Source organism: Falco punctatus (genome assembly GCF_963210335.1).
Source record: "Falco punctatus genome assembly, chromosome: 13".
Taxonomy (NCBI): domain Eukaryota; kingdom Metazoa; phylum Chordata; class Aves; order Falconiformes; family Falconidae; genus Falco; species Falco punctatus.
Window position 1 is genome coordinate 12581915 of NC_137593.1, and position 24397 is coordinate 12606311.

The following is a 24397-nucleotide window of genomic DNA, read 5'->3' on the forward strand; positions in this document are numbered from 1 at the left end:
AAAAGAATGCATATGCATTCATGTTCTCTTTTTTCTTTTTCTGTCTTTTCTGTCTTTCTGCGGAGCTGTTGCAAAACTACCAGATTCAACCTCCTGGGGAGCCTTTCTGGCCAAGGTTTTACAAGCCAGCACCTGCTTTGCCTGCCTGACTTCTTTCTATATTTATTCCTCTGCACCCAGTTTTTGCCTGTGCCTGCAAAGTGGAACCGTCACAAACATTTGCGCTAACTTTTGGCTGCACAGGACTTCAGCTTGCGAGTCCCAAGTCTGCTTTTGTGCATGCTGGGGGTGGAGGCATATGTGTGTGTAGCTGTGCATGTGTGTGTATGATTATCCCGTCCTTGCTGTCTGCATTATGTGGTCTGTGTTCCTGTGACGCTGCAGCAGTCCCTGTGTTCTGTATGCCATGCAAGTCGTGCTCTCTGCCCCTCCAAGACATTTTTATGAATCAAATATTCTCGGTTGTCCTGCTTATGTAATGTAATTTAAATGAAATTAGCCACGCCTGACCCAGTGGCTGATTGATAATTATCTGTACTGCTGCACAGGAGATAGTTGGATTTTATTCCCAGGCCCTCAAGCTTTTACTTTCCAGGGTTAGGACTGTGGCAAGGAGAGGGACTTGTGGCGCCATGTAGCAAGGAGCTCCTAGTTAGGCTGTGGTTGGACAAGGATGTGTCCATCCCTCTGGTTTCTCTCCTCTGTCTTGTTTGGAGTGGAAGGTGCTCTGAAGCAGAGGCACTGAATGCCAGCTCATGCTTAGGTACCACTGTTTAAAGCGAGCACAGTTGCAGGGGAGAGGGTATAATGTCATTTCAGCTGGGAAACTGAGGGGAGATCCTAATGCTGTCCTGGGGAGTGTGAAGCTGGGGGAATAGCCTCGTCGGTGGGTCTCCCATCAGTAAATGCTGTTTGGAGGAAACACGTGCTCATTCCCAGCCCGATGGGTACATCTAGCACTTATTGAAAAGCGGGGCTGGGCTGCCTGCCAGGAGCTGGGAAATGGCTTGTCCTTGTGTGCTCAGGCCCCTGAGCTCCCGACCCCTCTAACAGCTATATTCGTTTCTGGCAAGGGAGTGCCTCTAAGGTCACGAAGACATTAGTCCCAGGTTTCAGCCCCGAGAGCCATAAAACGTACCCTGCCTGACCCCTGTGCAAAGGCAGAGGCAGCGCGTTCCCCTGGGTTTCGTTTCCCTGTCCCCGCTGTGTGTGCCACTGCAGCCTGCATTCCTCTCCCCTTTGGTAAGCCCTTTGCCTCTCGAGCTGACACAGCTAATCTTTCCCCTGCTGGCAGGGCAGATGAGGTTAGTGGCATTTAACTGCTAAGGAGAACCTCCGTCTGTTCGTGCTGCAGGAACCCAGAGCAGTAAGGGCTGGTGCACGCCTGGGATGGGATTTTGGCTGCTCCACGTGTTCCCCCTCCATACTTCTGTTCCCTTCCTTGACTTACATTATTCTCTGCTTCATCCACTGTTTGTCCTTGCAAAAAGCAGTACCTTGGAAGTTGTTTTCTGCAAGGGGCTTGAAAACTGAGTCAGAGTTTGTAAAACCTGCACCTACCTGACCCTTCTTACCTTGCTTTTGGAGCATCTTCTACCATGATGACTACAATGCTCAGGATATCTCCCATTTCTGACAATGGAGAATGCTCCTGGTGGACTGGCTGCCAGCTGGGACCCATGGCTCTAGGGGAGATTTTAGTGGGTTTCTAGAAAAATAATGGACCAACTGCCTATTGAGAGCGAGTCCCAGCCTGTGTTGCGTTGACGGTGTCCGGGTGAGCCACTTAGTGCCACTTCAACTGTTGGCTCTTTAAAGCTGCCTTTATAACTACCAGTGTAATGGACATGTGCTGATGCTGCCTGGCAAGGTTTATTTTTTGCAGTGATAGTGATGGATCACTAAGACAGAAAGCTTTCGTTTCTTCTAAAGCAAAGGTTTACATGTTTTCTCTCACCTGTGATACTGCTAAACTCTTGCAGCCATGGGCCCCTGACCTCTGCCTGGGTACTGGAGGCAATTCAGCCTCTGTCACTGCAGGATTTCAGCTCCTCCCTGAAGCCTGTGCTTCAGTACCAGTGAAAGCCAGATGTACTATAATGTCACTTTTTTACAGTTTGTTTTGGCCATACATGGGCAGAGTCAGCTCTGGAATTCCTTCCCTATAAATTCAATAGCATCATGTGGGTGGTGCTGGGGAATCACTCTGGTCTGGTTGGATTGCCTCAGCAGCCCGTTTCCCTTGAAAACGTCCTGATTTGCACATTCCTGAGAGGTTGCCTGTTCCTGGAGCCTATGGCTGTGGCTACCAGAAGGCTGTCCTCCCATGGTGGCAGGCAGAGTCACCTCCCTGCTGTCCCGCAGGTCAGCTGTTGCCGCCCAGGAGTGATGCCCGTGGGAGCAGTGGCATGGCTGTATTGCTCTCCTGTTCAGGCAGGCTCTGCACGGGCAGTTGGGGCCTCTTAAGCATAACCCTTCTGCTTGCTAAATTTTATGTATGGGCTTGAGCATTGGCCCTCAAGCCCCTCTCCCAGGGGTGGGGAGGCTGGCCACTCCGTTCCCACCTGCCACAGGGTGCTGCATTGTGTGTTGTCCCAACAGGGATCAAGGGGTGCTGTCACCCTGGGGCTTATTGTTCCTGTGGGGAGATCTTGCCTTGTCCAAGCAAAATGTTCCCTTCTGCAGAACTGTGGGCATTTTGGGGGAGTTGTTTTGGGTTTTTTTGGTGTGTGTTTTCATTTCCTCTGTTGTGTTTTTTGTAAAGCAAAATCAAACATGCTTTTTTGCAAAGCACCAGCTAGATGAGCCAGGTCAGGGGACATTTCCCTGCTGCAGGTGAGCAGCTGGTGTGGGACCCGGCAGCAGGACCTCTCTAGTGGGACTGATGACTGAGCCTTGCCTTTTCTGGTGCCGAGACGGTGTCCCTATAAACACAGCCTGAATTTGCCTATTTGCCTTCAAAGAGCACTCCAAAAAGTACTTCTAGGAGGTTTTCTGCTGATGAGTCAAGGGATGAGAGGGAAGCTGTAGGGGGTGAGGGGCAATGGCTCCTGGAGCTGCCCCCATTGCATCTCCCCTTGCATCCCTGGGAGGGGACAGAGATGCAGTGTCACCCATTGGACTCTCCAAAGTGCAGGTCAAGATGGTGGCACATGGCCCGGTGTTGAGGCTCTGTGTAGGTCAGCAACAGCGAGGTGCTCAGCTCAGGCTCCAGAGGGGCAAGTCATCCCTGTGCCAAAGTCAGGGAGAGAAGGGTGATTTTTTTTTTTTTTTTTGACATCCTTTGGAGTTTTGATCTCCATATTTGGAAATGTTTACCCATTGCTCTGATCTATTGCAAGGGAGGGGAGGTGACTCAGGGTCTGGTGGAAGCAGGATTTGAATTCCTGTAGTAAGGTTTTTTTTTAAACCCCCCCCTCCCCCTTTCTTGTTTTGGAAGCTTGTTGTGGTCAGTTTTCAGTTTGCTCTTGCTCCTGGACCTTGTTCCAAATTTGATCTGCTGGAGAGGGAAGTGTGTTAGTGAAGGAGCTTGCCTGGATGCTGGTAAGTGTATCATTGCTGCTTTAGCAAGCAACTTGGGATTTTTTTGTTTTGTTTAGTCAGATGGATTGCATCAAACTGTGTGCGTTGCTGGTGGAGGCAGGCATGTGGATCGCCAGTCAACAGCAAGGGACCCAATGAAACCTTCTGTAGCAGGGAAGGTTGGCTTAGTGGATTTGTCACAAAGGCAAAATGTTTCTTCAGGCCTAGGTATATAAAGATAATTTAAGCCAGCTCCTATTTAGTAACGCTTTTCCTTTAGTTTCGCTGGTAGATGCAGCAAGGCAGCAGAGCACTGCGGAGTTAAATGAGTATCTATTCATGTGGTCAGCAAGTAAAATATAGCTTAAGTATGATTTCTGTCTCTTAACACACACTTCTGCTTAAAAAGTCTGCATAACATATGGATATATTTCTCTAAAATGTTAATGTTTAACTCTGTTTTGTTAGGAACCTGAACAAGTTTAGTTGCTATAACTGGACGAAGGGTTCAGTGTCTGGTTTTTCCTGTTATTCTTTATTTTTCCTTAGTGTGAAGTTTTTAATCTGTCTGATATTGCAGCTGTCTGCTGCTCTTTCCCCACCCCCCCATCCCTTTCCTTTCTCTTTCCTGAAAGGAAACTGCAGTTCATCCAGGCAGTCAGGGGCGTGGGGGGAACCTGGAAGATGCTCTGCTTCCTGTTTTATTCATGACAGCTAAAACCCTGCTGGGGAATCTGGAGTGGAGATCCACCGTCTCGCATTCCTCTTGTCATTTGGAGCATGTAACACGTATAGAGTGCTTTTAACGGGCTCTGAGGGTTGCATAGCAGCCAGTCCCGTGCCTTGGACAGAAAGCACTGTACTTTGTCCTCTTACTTGGGAAGGGACGTTGTTGAAAAACCCTTTATAGTTCCTACTGTTGGTTAGTGATGCTTGCATCTTCTTGGCTAACTGGTATTTTTAGGCTGATTCAAACCTGTTGTTACGCTTGCCCTGGTTTAAATTTAAGACCTTTGTTAGAAAGTCAAATCTATTGGTGATTTTCTTTTGTCCTTTTAAGTATGGCTTAATACTCAGTGTGAGTTTTGGTTTTCCAGACACGGATTTGCAGCAGGTCCTTCAGGTCTGAAACTGGCTTAATTGTTCTGAGCAGGGAAAGATACTTGGCTTGGTTTGCACAAGGATGGGATGTGAGCTGAGAAGCGCTCAGCTCCAAAAGGTGACGAAGGGACTGCTGGGACCTATTCCTGCAGGTGGGACGTGTTGGGAATTTGTAGACTTCAGCTGCATTTTTCAATCCTTGTTGTTTCAAAAAGCTACTTGCATTACTGCAGCTTTTGGAGTCAGGGCCCCACTGGGCTGGGCTTGGTACCAGTGCAAAGGCAAGAACTGCTGTCCTAAATGGTGTACAGCCTGAACGGACAGTGCTGGTGATGGGTTGAAAAACAGGGCGCTGGGAAGATGTACAGAGCTGTTTCAACACCTGAAACCTCAGTCCAGCGACTTACCAAGGGGCCACTCATCCTCATTCGTGCGCGGTGGTGCTGAGCTGTGGCAGGCAGCGAGCCGGCTGTCGGTGTTGCTCCTTGTGTGCTGTGCTTTGCCTTTGTGTGTGCACATGTGGCCCTGTGTGACAGGCAGTGCCTCTTCCCTGCACAGCGCTTGCCCTGCTCGGTTGTGCCCTCGATCAGTCCCTGCTTCTGGTGGCACATGGATGTGGCACATTCAGGCTTTGGCAGCTGCTTGTGGCCGAACTTGCTGTTTCGGGGACAGCGCAGTGGAACTGGAAATGATGATGTTCTGTTCCCCTCACAGTTTCCCCCCTTTCCTGCTCGCCAGGACAGGCTGCTTGTTGGAAGACAAGGACGAGCAGTGCTTGGGTGCTGTAACCCAGGGCTCCGGGCAGTGCTAGTCTGGCACGCCTGGGGAAGCACCTTGGGGCCGTTAATCTTCATGTGCCGATCCTTCTCTGTGCACCATCTCATCGCTGCGAGGACGTGACTTGAGAGCTGGATGGACTGTGAAGGATAAGCTCCCCATGTGTCACTTCTGCCCCCCCTGACGGATGCCTGGCAGGGCTGGGCGAGCTCTGGAGGATGCCCACAGGCTGTCAGGGCTCTCCATCTGGTATTTCTCCAGGACCTGGGCAGATCTGGTGATCACTGATGCTAACCAGGATCCACAGTGGATTTTCTTGTGCTCCAGCAACAGAGCCATTAAGGGCTGGCCTGTAAATTAATACAGCTGTCTAAAGGCTTTTCATCCTGCAGCCTGGCACCCAGTAAACACTCAAGGCTGAGAAGTCTTCCATGGCCCTGGACCTTGAGCGTGCTCAGAGAGCTCCATGCCTGCCTGCCTTTAGCTTCTCTCAATCACTTCTAGTGATGTATTAAACACAGAGGATTTGCTTTAGCTTCCATGTGAGGAGGGTTGGTTCGCAGCCTATCCTTCATCCCAGCTGCTGTGCTGATCGATCCAGGGCTGGCACCACATAGGATGTGGGAAGATGGTGACACTGTCACTGTGTGACTCAGGTGCTGTGAGGGGATTTAGTGTGCATTAAGGGTTGGGTGTACATGCCCTGCAGCAGGTAAGAGAAGCCGCCCTGATAGCATGGGGCTAACGTGTGGTGCGGAAGGGATGAAGCCAAGACAAAGTTACTAGCAGAGATGGCTCTACACATCTGATACTTTGCATTTCTGTAGACAAAAGTGTCAGGGCCCTTGAAATGTGCCTGCAGGCTGAGGAAAGCTGCATTATCCTGGTGTGCAGGCGTGGAAACCGAGGTACTGTGTGGCAAATTTGGGAAAAGTGCCAATTTCCAGATTCAACGTGATGGTTCATGCTCAGCTCCCACAAACAGGCAGGCACTTTGCAGCCTTATGCCGAGTGGTACTGTTAAACTCATCTCTTATTCTAATAAAGTCATGCTTTTCTTAGCACAAAATATTTCTGCATTGGTTGCTTAAAGGTAAACAGAGTCATACTGAGTAGTTTATAAAGCTGATACATGTTGCTAGTGTGTGACGTGATCCCAACACATGTCGTAGCTTCAGAAATTGCCAGATGGCACCTGAACCTAATCGTACTGCTGCTCTTTGCTAGGATCTGAGCAGAGTACAGGCTTTTAAGGAATGTCTGTTGTTATTAGCTTTATAATACACATTCTCCTGTACCAGCTGTTGCAAGCAGCAGGAGGTCTCACCCGCAGCCTAATTCTTCAGTCAACTGTAGGGGGGGAATTTGCTCCTGTGAGCTAGGTATTTGCATTTGGGATGAGATCTCCCAAATGAGAAAAACTTGTTTGCCTCCAATGAGCATGTCAGTTCAAGGACTAGCGTGCCTGGGAGGCGGAAACAAGTTGCTTTGTTGCTTTACCACCATCTTCTAATAGTTAGCTGTCCTTATTGCTTGACATGGAGCGGAGTGACTACATTTTAAAGAAATGTCAGGTTGCAGAAGCCTGGCTGCCTGCAGTGGGGAGGAAAGGAGTTCTTGTGCTGTGCTGTCTCACACCCCTACTGCGAAAATATCACAGGGACAAGCTCCAGTGAAGCTGCCCGTTTTTTGGCAGCCACTTCCCTCCTACATCCTTGTTCTTCAGGTAAATCCCTCTTCAACTCCGTTAGTTGTGCCCCTTTCCTCCCTGAAAAGTCATTATCATCCCTTGAAATTAAGGAAAAGACAGGAGGAGGGAATAAATGGATGTTAAGAAGTAGAAAACAATCAATTAAATAGTACATAGCATGTAATTTTCCTTGGAAACTTACCATGAAATTGAGGAGCACTTCAACAACTAGTAATTTAAATTGCATTTGAACACTGCTAATGGGTTGTTTGCATGGGAATTTTGGCCATTTCACAGCAGGTTGTTGTATTTAGTACCCCTTCATTCAGTTTTTAAAAAAATAAATCGAAAAAATCTCATTGTGAGGAAGATGCTGTAGTCAACTGGTCCAACTGTTGCTAGTGAAAGGTGGTACCATGGAAATTTTGCAAGTCCCTGTTACATTCAGAGCCACTTACATGCTTAACGTCAGCTCTTCCAGTGTTAAATTCATGGGAATTTAGTGCTTTTTATCTAAAAAGTATGTTATTGCTAAAAGGTAGGAAAGCAACGTTATCCCTGTCACACTCACAAACGTGATGGAGGCAGGGTGGCTGAAGAGGCTCCTCAGGCTCATGGGGTTGGGATTTGCAGCCATGGGACCGACCTGGGAACGCAGCCCGTGTCTCTGTCTTTATTGCCTCAAATGAATCATAACAGTGCTTTGGGAGCTGATCCCGGCTTGCTGCATCCAAAGAGGAACAACAGAGAGGTGCTGATCAGCGGTAGCTGCAGGGTGTTTTTACTTAGCTTATTAATCTTGTTTTTGCAGTGTTTAATGCTTTCCTCCACCACTATTTTACTTGTAAAATGCCAAGGATTTTCAGCAAAAGGCAATATCAGCCTAATCATGTGCTATTTTGCCACCGATTGCGCTAGGAACAGACTCTATAGGAAGGCAAACGCAAGTTACTTGTCGCCTGTTGATGAATGAACATCCCATTTTCAGAGCAGGGTTTTTGCAAATCCGTGGGCTTAGCATATGGAAGGGGGTTCCAGTACCAAAACAAATCTGGCCTCCTGTTTCTGGATGTGTAGGTTGTTTCTTAGAAGATGGAACCTTTAAAATCTGTCCCTGCAAACATGGCTGTTAAATCCTGCTATTTCTAGAGACGCGAGGCAGCTGTCTGCACTAAGATAAGCTGTAAAAAGGCAGTATTTTCCCGAAATGGCTTTTTTAGCTATACCTGCCAGACAGCTTGGGCAGCAGGAGTTCACCAGGAGTGTCACCACTGCTGCCCTTTTATGCACAGGGTGCTGAGCAATGTAAAAACTTCTGGGCAAGTCTCCAGGGGCAGCGTTAAGCACCAGCTCTTCAGTCTTTATCTTGTGAAATGCTGCTACTCAGAAAAGTGCATTCAGTGCGAAGGAAGGGGTGCTTCTTGGTTTGATTGTTCTTATGTGAACAATTGTCCTGTTGTTTTCGACGAGATTGCTTTATCCTAGAATTTTCTTCTTAATTTTCACCACGTCTTTCTTGTTGCTGACTCAGTGACCATAACTAATCACAAGAGTGGTTTGAATGCCCCCCGCCCAGTTATTTACTTGAAGGCATTCCTGTTCGCTGTGTAGTCTGAGGATAGCTGGTGAGTTCGAATGAAATCAATAACAAAAGCTGTAATTTTTCCGAAGGGTCTGGATGAGGTTTCTCATAACGTAATGGTGTTATCGCTTATACTTCCTGACGCACATGCTACCTGCAGTGCTTTGTTAGTTATCAGCTAATTCTCCACCGAGGCAAGAAAGCTACATCAGATAATCTCATAGAGGTTGTTAACAGAGAAGGAGGTGGCTTTTGAGCATGCTCCCAGTAAAGAATTTCAGAAAGCTGGGAGGGCACTGGAGATGGGTGTTCTGAAGTGATGGAGGCGATGGCTGTGTGTAGGGGGAGGCAGGGAGCGAAGTCCATGTGGTGGAGTAGTGCAGGGTGGCATGGAGCAGCAACCTGGGGCATTAGGAACCCCAGACAACTCCAGTTCTCCTGAGATAAGGAACCAGCTGATAGTGTCAACTCTGTGAACTAACAAGTACTCTTGTTCTTTGTTGTTGAATGAGCATTTTATCACATTGATTTCTGAGAAGTGCTACTCCTGCTCTACAAAGCTCCCATCACCCACAGGCGTTGTTGCCAAACAGCCAGCCAGTCTGATGCATTGGCTCAGCCCTGACATGGACAAGGGGTTTTTGCTTTCACTGTAAATTTTTTTTCTTCCTTTAGAGCATGGACTACCTCTTAGTCACCTCTTGTGTGTTGTGGGTGATTTTTTTCTTCCTAACTTTTTTTCCTTACCCCACCTTTCCATTTCAACAGCTCACTTGCCTCTTTTCCAATCTCCTTCCAAAGGCAGACACACACACACACACAGAGCTGGTGGAAGTCCATGTAGGTTTGATAGATGCTCCCCAGCAAGCAGCCGTGTGTGTCTGCTTGTCCAGAAATCCACTGAAAACTGAATAAAAATGAGGCTTGTGGAGTTTGAAGCAATCCCAGTGAGTGATTTCTGGCCATGTTTTCCCCTCACGGCGCTCCGAGAAGCTCCTGTACATCGTGGGGTTTGAGCTTCTGGGTGAGCAGGGCTGGCAAAGGCCCTTTGTTTCCCTGCCTCCCTTTCTCAACTGTTTTTTGAAGAATGCTGATAAATTTAAGTGATAACCTTGTAACTGAGAGATAAGGAAGAAAAAGTCATATGGGTAGATTAGTTTGCAGCGGCGGGAAGGCAAACACCAAGGGAGCTGGGTGGAGGGAGCCCACCCACGCTGAGCTACCCTGAAATGCCGAGACTGCTTATTTATCATTTACCCGCCCTGTAAAGGTATAGCGTGCCTTGCAAGTGGGGAAGATGACAATCCTTGTCCTAAAGAGCCTGCAGTCCAAGGCAGACAGATACGCTCTTTGAGGGCTGGCGAAGGGCCGGCATGGGTGATTGCTGGAGAGTGAAATCCAGATAAAGTGGATTCCTGGAAGAAAAAGACTTCTGAGGTGGGAGTTGCAGGTGATGAGAAGGGTGTTTAAGGTGCCCCAAGAGTTGGATAGTCAGAGGAGGGTAAATGGGTATGGAAGGAGGTGAGAAGACCTGAAAGGAAAGAAGGTTGAAGGGGAGGATAGAAAACTAGAAAAGAAGTAGGAGGAAAAGAAGAGCAGTGAGTTAGCTGTGGGAGGGGATGCTGTGGGATGCTGTAGATGAGAGTCGAGATGACCTTAATGTCTCTTTGTCGTGTGTTAAAAGCTATGCTGTAACTCAGCTACTGCGATTAGTCATCTCCCAGTGTATGAAGTACCAGTTTCTTCACTGAATGAAGAGTACTGGTCCTGGCTGAAGTCCAGTGCTGGAGGATCTCTTGGCTGGGCTCAAATGCCCTGTGTGGCTGGTGGGGTGCTGGGTGGTTACATGCTGTGCAGTCCGGTGTGTGCATCATTGGCAAGTGCATAAATAACTTGCCAACTTCTGCTTAATGCCATCAAAGTTAGTCCTCTAGAGACAGACAGCAAATCTGAGATTGATGCGTGTGTGTGTATACATAGATATATATTTAATATCAATGTATATGTTACGGGTAGGTTTTGCAGTGTAGCAGGCTGTGCTTCAGTGACATCTGATGAGATATGGGTGTGATCAGTGGTTTATATTGTGCCATACCTACTCTGCAGTAAAGGAGCAGTAATCTTTGCACAAAGGTCCTTGTGCACCAACTTCCGTGGAACTGAACTGGGAAAACTCGCTGGTCATATGGTTCCTATGTGTGGAGCTTTCAGTTCCCTGAAAAGACTTCGGGAATTCCACAGCTTTCTTAGGGGTTTTGTTGCATCCTCAAGGACTGAAAGAGTTGAGGAAGAATTTACTGTCACCAGGCTTATTTCCCCTTTCCTGACTTTTTTTGTGTTTCTTTTTGCAAGTGGTTATCCTTGATGTTTGGCATTTATATGTGGGCAAGTACCTGTGGACTGGAAAGTCCGGAGACTTTTCCTGGAGCAGCAGTAGTAGCTTCACCTAGACCCTTTCTCTCCCCAGCTTTCTTACCTTTTTCTGGGGCTTGTGTCTGATCCCCATCTGTTTTTTTGGGGCTTCTTTCACTGGTGATGCTTTCCAGATCTTCCTTCTAATTCCTTGTTTCTTCCCCGAAGGAGTCTGTCATCCTTCTAGTCCTTTCCTAATTACCCATTTGTTAGACACGCATTCTTTGTAGCTGGTAAAAAAGTGTGGGAAGATGAAGGGCATCTCCTCTGGAGCTCAGTCCATCTACTGTTGTGGCACACAGAAAAAACTGAGTTTGGAACATCTGAAATTGCCCATTATCTGTGCTCATTTCTTGCAGTCCATAATTTGGGGGTGGGGAAGTGAGGGGAAGAGGCGGCGAGTCACTCTAAAAATGAGTCATTCCACAATAGATCAATACGAAATGTTCCATTACATTTTCATTGCCAAAAATGACTCCCCTTTCCCATCCCTTTCGTGTGAGGTGCTGCAGAGGCTGCTTTGCTAGACCTAGTGGTGGTGTCTCTTTGTGCATGTAGGTCGGTGGCATGAGCCAGCCCAGCAAAAGGGTTTTGGTTCAGACCTTACTTTCTGGGTGGGCTGAAGCTGAGCATGGTGGAGGTGACCTCCTTTCAGAGGGGAAAGAGATTCCTGGCTGCTCTTGGGGGATTTCATGGCACTTGAAGCATGGGGGAGACCTGTTTGATGGGAGGGGTCACTCCCAGCCTTCCTCTTTGGGAGGGAGGCCAATGGATGTGCAAGGCATAAGGCAATAGAAAGGCTCACAATAGGAAGTGTAGTGGGATAATCTGCCAGCAACGCCTTTGGGCTGGTGCCACTGGTCAGTTCCTCGGGCTGACAAGATACCTCAGTGGTGTGTCCTTGCTGATGTTTCTTGCTGTTTGCCATGGTGGGGTGGAGATGGAGATGTTGGGCTTGCTTTTGCCTGCAGGTATTTGCACAGTCCTTGGGTTTTAAAGTATGTTTAGGGCAGGGATATTGTCTGCCGTTTACTGGCCAGTAAGGGAGGGAGGCTGAGGGATTTGCCCAAAGCTACACAGATGTGCACAGATGTATATAAGCGTTTGTATGTGTGCATGTCTGTACATATATGGCCAAGAATTGATCCAAATTTCATGGCTCCTTTTGTCCTGTTCCTTTTCCTGGGATCTTCAGGGGCACCTTTATGGGCAGCCCTACTGCAGCAGCTAGCCACTCTTGTATCTGTGCACAGGAGGGTGCTCTCCTCCAGATCTCTTTCCATCAGGTGGTACCCATCGGCTGCTCTCACCTGTCATGGCAAGGGCCATGTGCCAGCAAATGGGATGGGAGATATCACTGGGCTGACCTCAATGGCACCTTCAAAAGCTGGCAAAGTGCTCGTGGTTATAGCACATCTTCCACCTGCTGCAATCGAGGTCTTGATCTGCTGGTAACCTTGCAACGCTGCTCTAATAAACAAACCCCACTGCTAACGGGTAGGCTTGTGCTGTAAGAAATTCAGTCTGCAAGGGAGGTGGCTGAGTTTGTGAGCATGCACTCCTGATAATGTTATCTGTTAGCACAAATGACACCAACGACATCTACTTCATCCTGCACTGGGAGAAGGTCTTGTGAGAAACTGGGTGACGTGGGGTTCTGCATCGTGGTGTGTTGTGATGGCAGGGGTGTGTTCCAGGTTGCTTGGCAGTCCCTAGTGACCTGTCTAGGTAGCTGCTGCTCTGCTTTGAAGCTGCTGTCACAGAAACAGAATGTTATGGGATCCAGGGCGCACACAAATGTGTTTACAGAGCAAATAAAGGTGCAAGAAAAAAAGGAAAAGCCTCAAAGTGGCTTTGGGTGTTTTTAAAGTGGTAAAACCGAGAAATCCCTGAGTGTATGCAATTAATGTCTGTTTAAACAGAAACTTCTTGAATAGCTGAAATATCAGCTCCTACGGAAGAGCCTTCCCGGTGGGTCTTTTTCATCTCTAACCGCCTGCCCCACTGGGGTGTGTGGGGGATTTCTCTGAAGGTACTGGGCTTGGTGTTTTTGGTTAGGCTCATTAGGTGTTTGCAAAGGGCGATGCCTGCCTTCATTCCTGGCTTGCTTCTACCTCCCTCGTAGTGCAGGGGCAGAAGTAGTGAATTCATTTGAAAACTCACCCGTTTGTGTCACAAGGGTCTGATGCCTGACATCCTTTGTTTTGGTGCAGTGTCAATTGGCATCATGATGTGTGGTATATGGGTATATATGTTTTAAGAACATACAGTAAAGTATATACAGCCGTTGAGAGGGGCAGGTATAGCGCATGGCCATTTCTTAGGTATCTCAGCTATCAGACAAGATATCGAGATGTTATTATTTACTTAAATCCTGGAGGAATAAGGTGCAGAATGGGCTAAAGGGTTTTTCTTCCATTTAAGCTGTACGTGCTCTGTCTGCGAGCGGGCTGCTGTCCCTGAGCGGCTGTTCTGGTGAAAGCTTGTGAAGTTGTCAGAGTAAAACCGCTGGGGAACGAGGTATGTGATGGAGACAGAACAGGCGGTGACAAAATCTTCAGGGGCACGACCTGCCCGTTCGAACTTCACAGGGTCTTAGAGCAATATGGATGTCATACTAGCAGCCTGCTGTGGACACAATGCTGTTTGTGTATAGTTGATTTGATTAAAAAAAAAAAAAAAAGACATAAGGATGTTTCAGAGCACTGTGCTGAGTGGTGACAGCAGGGCACCCACTCAGAACAGCCTTGCTGAGCTTACAATAGCACAGTGAGTACTGCCGTCACCCTCCTGGTTAGCTACAGCAGTGACCTCGGGCTTTGCGCTGGTGCTGGAACATGCAAAGGTACACATTTTCCCTTTTTCCTTTTATCTTTTCCTTTTACAAACACCATTTAAGTGCCTCTGTGGTGCTTCGGCAGCAGTTGCTTCATCCTGTACTGTTGTCCATGTGCTCATTGAAGGCTCCTTTGTTCTTTTGGTATTGCTTAGCTATAAGGAATGGTCTGCAGGACCTGCCTTGGTGGGACTACGCCATACCGGAGCTCGGTGGTGCATGGGGCTGGATCCGTAGCCAGTGTGAATGGCAAAGCATGGTATCTCACAGCCTGCTCTGTCAGGACTGTTCTGCTCTGAATGTAAAGGAACCATATTGAACTCCTTGCAGTTTATAAGGCTTTGAAAGCTTGACACAGACAAGATGTTCCTCCCTGAGCCATAGCTGCTGGATCTCTCGGTGCAATTCTTTTGTTGCTTCCGAGTGCTGGAATTAATGTGGAGCAAACTCTGAAACATTTGAACAAGCTGCACTCTCCTTGTAATATGTCTTTTTTCCCTAGACAAACAGGCAGGGGTGTTCAGCCCTCCCTCCCCACTTTCTTTCCTGCCTCCAACTTCGAGACAGTCCCGCTGTTGTGGATTGCTTGTGTCATGCTAAGTGTATTGCATTTGTCCCTCGAGAACACACCAGTCGCTGCTGATCTGTCTCCAAATCATTGTCCTTGCAGTCTTGAATAATACTCACATTAAGCAGGTGGAGCTGATACAATAATTTCCAACACAGCTGACGGTAACTGGGTCAGATCCTTTCTCACTGTTTCCTGCCAGAGGAGAAAATAAAGCACACCTGAAGACACAATACACAAGTTTTCCCCTTTGTCTCCCCTCTGTGGCCCCCAAATCATGGTTTCCTCAACAACAAAAAAGAAGTCTCAGCCAATGGGTTTCACGGAAGAGGAGGCTGAATTTCTTAGAGTCAACATTTCCATGTCTGACAAAGTTTAAAAAAGTTAAAAAAAAAAAAAAAAAAAGAGCCGAGGTGCTGCATGTGGTCTGGCAGGGAGCCAGGCAAGGAGTGCTCTTTGGGGTTATTATTAGGCAGATAACTGTATCAAGAGCTTAAACATCAACCTGGTTGTGGCACTCTGAAATGCTGATGCATGTTTGCTCATGAGAGAATATATTGCACTATCTGAAGCAACTTTTTATTTATTTTTTTTTAAATATTTTTTTTCCTTATTCCCCTGCAGTAACTTGGGTGCCAGTAGAGTTCCTGGGAAGTGATTACAGGTGCTCCATGGGGAGCTATTGCTGGTTTTGAGCTTGCAAATCCTTTTCTGTTCTTAGGAGCAGCTCTTTGTTCCTGCCTCTAATAGAAACCGTACCTAGGGTTTGCACGTGTCACGTGGAGGCATCCCTGAGTGAATTGGACTGCCTTGAAGATCTTCTTGCCACTTCTCAGGACCTATCTCAGCAAGGAGGGAGAACATTTTGGGGCCCATGGGTGCTGGTCCAGAAAGTGTGTGCACAGAGGGGTGCTCAGGGGGTGGGGAAGCCCTGCCGCTGGCACTGCAGTGCCCCTGTAGCAGAGGGGGCACATGGGGATGGTCCTTGAGAACTGAGATGCAGCATTTAAGGCACCTGAGGAGCCAGGAGCTGATGGAGAGATGCATGGGGCAGGGTGAAACAGGCAGAGCTGCTGGCTGGGAAGTTTCTTCTCAAGTACTTCAAGACCAGCAGAACAATGTGGGTTTGTAATGCTGCTACATACCATGTCTCAGTCTATGTTCCCATCTATAGATGGTATGTGCAAGGCTATATATAAACACTATGGTGGCTGGTATTTTGGCTGATACACTCACAGTTTTGTGCCACATTGAGGGATTTAAAAATATCTCCCTGTTCCAGGAACATCTATACCATGGCAGATGTCATCCGGTGTGGGGAGTGGCTTCTGAAAAGGGAGTACAACATTATTACTATGAGTCTCAGTAGTCTATTAGATTATTTATTGCTTCACTGCCACCATAAGACGTGTGAGGTGCATTATTTCTGCCTGTCAGAGTTTTTTCACACATGCAGGCAGGCAGCATCTGTCACTCCTCCCTGCGAGTTGCTAGCTTTCATTCTCAATGAACTTTCCTTCCAGCTGGAAGGAAGGCAAAATAAAGGCTTTAGGACTACGCAGAGCTGACGAGCAAGGAGTTCATTAACAATTATTTACCTTGGAGTTGTGCCTCTGAGGGCTGTCTTGAATTTGGGTCCTTCTTGGCCAAGGCACAGTCACCTCGTGCTTGCTGTTGTTTTATTTCAAGGCAAGTCTGTCGACCTGTTGTGTCAGGCCCTGCGGAAACCTGGTATGACTCAGACCCGTCTTGGTTGCACGAGACAAAAAGTAGGATAGGAAACAAATGAGAAATGACTTGCTCAGGACTTTCTTTTGGGAGTAGCTCTCAGGTTCCTTGTGCCTCAGTTCATTGGCAGAGGACCTGGCAGCGCTGCCTCATCCCCAGGACCTGTCAGAGTGTGGGCAAGTCCCATTTTTGTGTCCTTGTAGACTTGCGGGCGTTTTGTGGTGGTTGTGAAGCACTGGCTGTGCAAACATGTTATGATGGAAGTGCTCAGAGGGTGAATGCTGGTGTCGTCAGCAAGCCCTGCTTGTACACGCAGAGGTAATTCTCCGTTGCTCATGCTTTGGACTGGGTTTGGGTGGAGCCTTTCAGGCTGGAAGGGCTGAAGAACATGTTTGGGTTTGTACCTCCATTGCAGAGAGTTCCTGGGCCTGTAAATAAAGTCAGGCAGTGAAAAATGAAAAGGTAACAGAGATGTGAGAAGTCACACACGAACCTTGACCTGGGTCTCTTGTTTCGGGTTACCCTGTGAGGTATCGGTGCTCTGTTCAAATCCTCCTCTGCGTGCTGGGGTGGGATGCTTGTCCTGCAACCGAAAGCAGAGGAGGCAGAACTTTCCCTTCTGTGTTGGTGGGTGACAGTGGAGGCTTTGGATGTGGGTTCATCTCTCACATTCACTAGTGAGAGGAAAAAACGATCAGTGGAGCAGCAAAGGCATGGAAAGTGGGATGAGAAGCAGTCAGCTCTTCTTTTGAGGATTGACCAGGTAGGAAGAGTCCCTGTGGGGTTTGTTACTTGTCTGAGCCTGGCAGATGTGCCATGTTCCCTGCCCAGTTTGCCTGTGGCTTGGTAGGGTGTTGTCAGCACTGGCCAGGCATCCTTGTCTGCTAGCTCTTTGCAGAATTGCGGTGTTCCTGGGAAGGTTTGCTGCGGAGGCTGGAGCTAGCCTGTAGCTCCATGGAACTGGCTTAGTGAGTCGCCATTGCCACGACATCGCTGCTCAGGGAGGTGTTGAATGCCCGGAGGGTTTCTGCTTCCCGTTCAAGGGCTGCCCAAGAGTGGAAGAAGAGTATTGTGGCTTTAGGCTTACTGGAGACACAGGGGACTGTTGGATCTGGACCAAAGTAGAACCTCAGGTTTTTCTATCGCTTTGTTCCGCCCGTTATTAGTGTCAGAAGCAGAGGGATGGTTGCAGGGTTTTTCTATGGATCTTCTGGTTCTTGCATCCATCCCACAGTTCTGGCCTGGACCCACTCACTCTCACCAGGCCAACGTACTCAAAGTGCTAATTAAAATGAGATTAAACCTGCTATCTCCCTTTAACTTGGAGATGGACCTTTGGTGTTTTCCTGACAGGAGAGGGATGGGAGGGACACATCTTGGGGCTGTCTCCCCCCTGCTGTAGCTGGGGATTGGGTTTACAGCAGCAACACAGGGTCAGTTCAGACCACGTCCATCCAGCCAGGGATGCCGAGGGAAGGCTGTCAGCATCCCCGCGTGGCTTGCGGGGGGCACGGCTGCAGTGAGCCCTCACCTTCCATGACGTCCTTCCCACTCCGACCTTGCAAAAACCCCAAACATCCATGGCACGGCCCTGCCGGCGGATGAAAACCAAAATACATAGAAAGCTTCAGCGGCGTGGGAGAGCAGAGAGGAGGGGGGTGGAGAAATAGCTCCGGTGTCGCCTCGCCGGGTGCCAGGAAGCAGCCAGGCACGGGGGTGAGAGGCAAGCGGGGTCCGGCCGCTGCGGGGTCGGAGCAGCCGGTGGCCCCGGCATGGCGGCACATTCTGTACATTCTGCAGCCCCGCAGCACGTGGGGGCCGCCCGGCAGCCTTGGGTTGTGCTGCCAGGCATCCCGCTTAGCTGGTATTTCGTTATCCTGATACCCGCTAAGTCTCTCTTTCTGCTTTCCCCCTCCCCAGTCTACTTTTAACCGAGGTGCACTTGTTTATCCACTGGGGCTCTACAGCCTATAAACAGGATGTCTCTCTGCTTCCTTTCAGCCCAGTAACACTAAACCACTCCGAGCGCAGATAATGCTTTAGTAACCCTCCCCCTGGCTGAATGAGCCTTGTGTCGGTCACAGCTAGCTCCAGATGACACAGCACGCGCCTATGCGTGTGTGCGTGTATGTATATATATATGTATGCACATTTATCTAATACATGGATGTGGTATGAGTTGGCCGTGGTGAACAAACTCATGTTGCTGGAAAGGAAGTAAGTGCGTGTTTTAGGCAGGGTGGCTGTAACAAGACACTGATTTAAACTGGATCCTGAATGCACGTTTTGTAAAAAAACAAGCTATGGTATAATACCCTAAGCCTGTGAAATCTTTTGGGGAAAAATCTTTGCAGTTTATTTTGTTTAAATGTTACTTCCTAAGGACTTTCCCCCTGTTCTGGAGACCTGAGGACTGAGAGCCTGCCAGTGAAACGGAGCATGAGGAAATGCGTTGCACTGACTAGTGCTGGTAGTGCTGAGTGAAATTTTGAACAGGGGGAAAAAAAAATAAAATAAAAATGCTACCATGGTGTTTCAAGAAATTCTCTCCCTTCAGAAATGCAGTGTTCAGCCTGTGTGAAAGCAGCGAGGATAAAGGTCATTCTTCTGAAGTACTTTTGATCTGGGACCTTGCAATCACAAATAATGGTAACAAGCAAAATGGAGTTTTAATCTGAGATGTTCAGTGTCTTAGCTTTAATGTTCAAGACGTTCAGTGATTTCTGTTGATTGTGATCGTCTTGTAAGCTCTGCCCTATATCAAGTCTTTTATAGCCCCTGTGCCCTTAAATCTGTAATTTCCTTTAATATCTAATTCTTTCATTGAAAATAAACTTAAGGTTCTGGACCTCATGGCTGTGTAGGAAAGCTTTAGGAAAAGGGCTCTCGATACAGAGTGCCAACAAGGAGAAAACTTTAATTTTTATTGTGTTAGTTTTTAAGCCAGTCTTACCAACTTCAAGGCTGGACTGATGATTTTTTTTAAACATCTGAGGCTGGAAAGCAGGTCTCTAGAAAAAAAGCAAATGATGTATGATTTTTTTTTTTTTTCCCCTTGGGTCAGCATGCCCTTAGTTCAAGGGAATTGTCAGTGAGAGCTTAAGCTTTTGTAAAGGTTTTAAGCTTCTACCCACCACTTTAACTGGGTTGTCAGATCAACACAATGTCTCGTTTACGGAGACGTACTCTGGATCTGTTACTGAGTCGTGGTTCAGAATAGCTATTGAGGAACAAGTTGTTCTGCCACAGCTCTTCTGTGAGTGCTTTATATGCATGCTGCTTCATTCCAAAATGAACATGCCTTTTTTGACTAAGTTCAGGCTATTTTGGAAGGTGGAGTAAGCTAAAACATGGAGGGGAAAAAAGCTCTGTTCTTCCCAAAATAAGTGATCTGCATTTAGGCATCTTTTCTGCGAGTTTTAGTGTGTTTCAAAGTCGCTACCTGCCTGGGCGGGCAGATCCCAAGCCACGTGGCTGGCCCTGAGATTTTTGCAATTCATTTTATGGTTACAGGGAGTCCTTAGGAGATCAGCTGTTTTCTATAAAAAGCTGGATGATGCTGATTTTAACAGAGGGGTCAGCATGCTTGCCTTCTGTGCCCCAGCTTGGCACATTGTCCCTTTGTACGGGCAGGCTGGGTGAGTGACGGGGCAATCTTGCGCCTGGTTGCATAAGGGGTTGACACAAATGAATTGGGTGATAAAGATGATGTTCCACCTGCCGTACAGATGCCATTTAAATAAAGCCATCCCCCTGATCCCGAAAGCATTTACCCATCACAAGGGCTGGCAACACCGGGTAATATGTAAGCTGTTTCATTTAGCTCATGGAAAACAGGAGTAGATTTCAGTGTTGCCTTCTTGGGTGGACAGCGTGACATTGAGAGCAGTCATGGGCCTCTTGGCTGGTGAGAAACCCTCATGGACCTGGTGGCCAGGGGAGCTTGATACTCTTCAGCAGAGCCTGGGCTTGTGAAATGGCTTTGTCCCTGCGGACTGCTGGGGCAGCCAGGGATGCTGAGATTAGGTTTTGCTTTCCCACAGTGCTGTGTAACCCCTCCTGCCACCCGTTTAGTGTGGTGTTACCCAGCTGCCGTTGCTTCTGTGGTAACACACTTGCATCCCACCATCTCACGTTTCCCAGGAGAGAGTGGAGCTGGATGGTGTGAGATCCATAACTGGGCTAATTGCCCGCTCACGTGTTGGCACTCACACCAGAGGGATCGTTGGGATCAGTGGCAAAGCTGCTTCTTCCCTCCGGCACACCTGATTGCTGTGGCAGGGCTTGTCACATCTCGCGCAAGTGGTGTGGCACCTTCAGTGTGCTTTTCCCTGCCCCCCCACCCCCCATTTTTTTTGGTTTTTTTGTTTACTCACCCTCCTTTCAGAAAAGAACAGAACAGGACTGGAGGAGAAGGGGAAAGCTGAATTTTCGTGGTGCCCAATGTCAACAGTCAAACTGCTTGTCCCCACCTCCTGTTCCTGCAAGCCCAGTGACCGTGGTAGGGTGCACTGATGGAGATCCAGTGGCTTTCCTTACTGGTGACGGGGCATCCTCTTCTCCTTGTTCCTTTCCTTTATGAAAAAGCATTTGCTGGAACAGAAGTGACAGGACATCCTGGCTTTTGGGTGCTAGACCTTGGTCCAGAAGGCAAGGTGCTGGTTAAAAAGCAATAGAAATGTGCAGTCTGGATTTCTGCTTAGATTGACCACCAGGGATGGTGCCTGCTGTACTCCTTCCCGCTGGCGGGAGGGCAGCGCTGAGGAGCTGGGAAGCGTTTGGCACCTGATGGATGGACACGGCAGTCGGCGAGAGCAAATTACCAGGAGAGTATATAAAACAGACGAGTTTTCACTTACCACCTGCAAGCTTGAGTCCTTTGTGTAACTGGTGACCGCAATTGGTGACCAACCTACTGACTCGTGCAGAGTTTGGACAGTTTATATTGGGAAGACATCTAGGTTAGGTTCCAGCTGCGCTTTTTTTTTTTTTTTTTTTTTTTTTTTTTTTATGGGGAGGCAGGGAGGAAAAATGGAAGGTGTGTTGAGGAAGGCTTTAGAGAAGAAGAAAGTTGGAGTGAAAATTGGTGAGGCTTTTGGAGTACACTGGTGACTGCTGTGGTCTAACCCTGCCGTGTTTTTTTCCTATTCTAAATAAGTCTTGCATTTACAGACTTCAGCTAAATGTAATTACAAGGAACAACTTTTAAGGCTGGGGGTGTGGGAGGACCTACCTGTGTTTCCTGAGGTCGCTCAGGATAACCTCAGCTGCTTTAGGAGTGGTGTATGGAGCACACTCGGGGCTTGTAATCAGGGGAAAGCTCACCATCCAGTTTATCAGGATCAGGAAGAGACTGGACTTACTGGTGAGTGCTCAAAATATTGATGTATGCTGAGGAGAGAAAGCAATGTCTCTCTAGAAACTTCTAGGACTGGGAGGAGAGCATCTGAAGAGGGATGAAAACAAAAAGCCTTGCATCCATGCGTAAGAGATGGATGTTAGAACAACTCCTTCACTTCTTGTCAGAAGTCCCTCTGGATATGAGATGGTTCCCCTCTCAACTCTCCCTGTGTCCAAGCAGTTGCTTGCTGTCCTGGCCATCTCTTGAAGTCATCTCTGCGGTTAAAGCTGTTCTCTGCTCCATGCATCAAGGTCAAGAGCTGTGTGTTTCCCTCTCTTGTACTGTGTAGGGAAGCTCTCCTTCCCCATCGCTCACCTTGGCAAACTTGAGGTGCCCTCATCTGACAGGACCAACTGGTGTGTGGTTCCTGCTTGAGCAGGAAGATGAACTGGGCTAAAAATGGTAACTGTTGTCATTGGTATGCCAGGGAGGGGACAAAAATTGCCTTTGTCTTGTGTCAAACATGCAGACGGTCCGGCAGGTTGAGGAGGTGATGTGGCACAGTAATCTCCCAGTGCTGCTGCCTTCGTTGGGTTTGTGGCTGACACTTGTTGACAACAAATGGAATTTCTAAGTTAAAAACTTTAGTCCTAAACCTTGCACACCTGATTCCTGTGTATTAGCCTGGAGTGGGTTTAGAGGATTTGTGTGGTATGTGTTCCTGATGCCTGAGCTGCTCTGCACCTTTGGCATTTAAAAGCAGGAGGGACATTGCATGTGATGTGAAGAAGCTTGGTAGAAGACTCAAGAGAACAGCTATTTCTAATACATTCAGCAATGCTGATTGAAAAGTGATAAAGAGACTGTACAGGCCAATCATCTTAGATAATTTATCTGCAGTATTTAAACATTTTGGTGAAAGACATCTATTTGAATGGTTGGACTTGATGATCTCAAAGGTCTTTTCCAACCTAAATGATTCTATGATATTTGAAAAGTGCTGCTACTGCATAACAGAGTAAGGGCAATGTTGCCTCAGACTAGAGGAGAAAGATGAACTGATTAGTTTCCTCACAATTTCCCCCCCGCTACATTCTCGTGTTAACATTTAAAGTGGAAAAAGTCATCTGGTTTGAAAAATGTCAGTTGGCTAAAGGAAAAAACAACCAACCAAAAAGTTGAAGCAAGCATTTGTGGTCATGTGTGTGTGTGTGGATTGTAGAACCTACACAAAAAACGACACTTGGGAGCTGGACTGCCCCAGGAGGGAGCAGAGGGGAGCGACGTGCTGGGGCTGGATGTGGCACACTCACAGGTTCCGGTGTGAAAACAAGGTGGTGTAAATGGTTCCTCCTCCCAAAGCTGAGATGTGTTGATGCCGTCCACTGGTTAATAATACATAAGAGGAGGAGCAATGCTTTATTTGATGGGGAGGGGAAGAAAAAAAAAAAAGTTGACGTGAGCAGGAGATTAATTTGATGTTTGGAAGGAGGCATTGCAAATGCTGGGGTACTGCAAGTCTGTCGGAGTGCTCCCCACCATCACGGTGCGGCAGAGGTGGCTGCTGTACAGGGTTCAAAACCAGCACTTGGGTGGAAAATGGGAAGTGTTTTCACATGTGTGTGTGGAAATTTAGAAGGAAACAGGGAAAAGCATGTCCTGTTTTTGACAAAAAATAACTCCTAAACACCTTCCCCCTTGCGCCCAGTAAACCCCACAGACCTCTCCAGAATCTGAACTTTCAAGCTTTTCTAGTTCCTCCTTGGTTTAAGAAAACAAGTAAAACACAAAGCTCCTCCTCTCCAAATACACCGTATATACTGAGTAAAAGTCGTGCACAAGTGTTGTTACTTAGTGGTGGGAGATAAGCAGAGTTCTCCTGGGGAATAAATTGATGGGAGGTCTCCAGGTGCTGCCTGGAGCTCAGATGCTCTCTGCAGCACTGTGTGGGTTTGCTGGGAAGAGGTAGATTAAGTTTCCTGAGGATTTTTTTTTAATACTGGTGGATGCTGTGTAATCTGTATTTTAATGTAATGCCTTTGGTGGGTTGTGCCTGTTGTCTGTGCTTTGTGTCTTTTGGCAAACTAACAGCCTTGGAGTTTTTACCCTCCCCCTCCTTTCAGCTGCGTAACTGGGTAATTCTGTCTGGTTGATAATCCCTGGTCTCAAACTCTTAAGGCTTTCCTGCTTATTTAAGGTATCTCCTCCTCATCTCCCTCCCCTATTCCCTCATTGCCTGCCCCCTGTTGATGTGCTCCTGAGATGCTGGGTGTGGGTTGCAAGTTCCTGAGAAAATCCGTGGGTAAATAATTAATGTGGCGTAACACTGAGTTCCCCCTCTTCTCTCCCCTTCCTGGGGCTTTCTGGTGGCAGTAAATACTCCTGTGTTAGGTTTGTCCTACCTGTCCCAAAGAGCAGATCTCCTTGACTGGGTTCTCTCTTTTTTTGTTTTCTTTTGGTGCCTCTTTGTGAGAGTAAATAATGCACAAACTGCAAATGAGAGGTGGAACTGCAGACAAGGAGCTGACCTGTAAGTCTTTGTTGATCTGGTTGCATCCCCGCTCAGTGGAAAAAACAGCTTCTTGCTTGAAAGAAGGAAAAATGAGTTCTTTTGACTCAAACTGGTGCAAGGTTAAAGCCACTCTATGCAAACAGTTGCACTTGTTTGAGCTTCCAGACCAAACTTGCATTGGGAAGCAGCAGCACCCAGACCTCTGTGGTGGATGTGTCTGATATATGCTCGCCTCTCCTACCTGCTTCTGCCTGACCTGAGCAGGGTGTGTGCTGCAAAGAGGCACATCACTCCAAAAAGCCTTCCCTAACTAATCTGGGCTGGAACA

The 24397-nt window shown here is 47.8% G+C and overlaps 1 protein-coding gene across 13 annotated transcripts in view; it reads left to right on the forward strand.

Annotated features, from left to right (window-relative positions):
* The window catches only part of LPP (LIM domain containing preferred translocation partner in lipoma), a 371893-nt gene that overhangs the window by 55663 nt on the left and 291833 nt on the right, over window positions 1-24397 (forward strand). For 3 of the 13 annotated variants that reach the window (XM_080409289.1, XM_080409287.1, XM_080409291.1), the window contains exon 1: window positions 132-3543. The exons of the other annotated variants lie outside the window; for them this stretch is intronic. The gene's annotated coding sequence lies outside the window, so the exon portion shown is untranslated. Of the gene's footprint in view, window positions 1-131; window positions 3544-24397 lie in introns of those variants that run through there. 13 annotated transcript variants of the gene reach the window in all.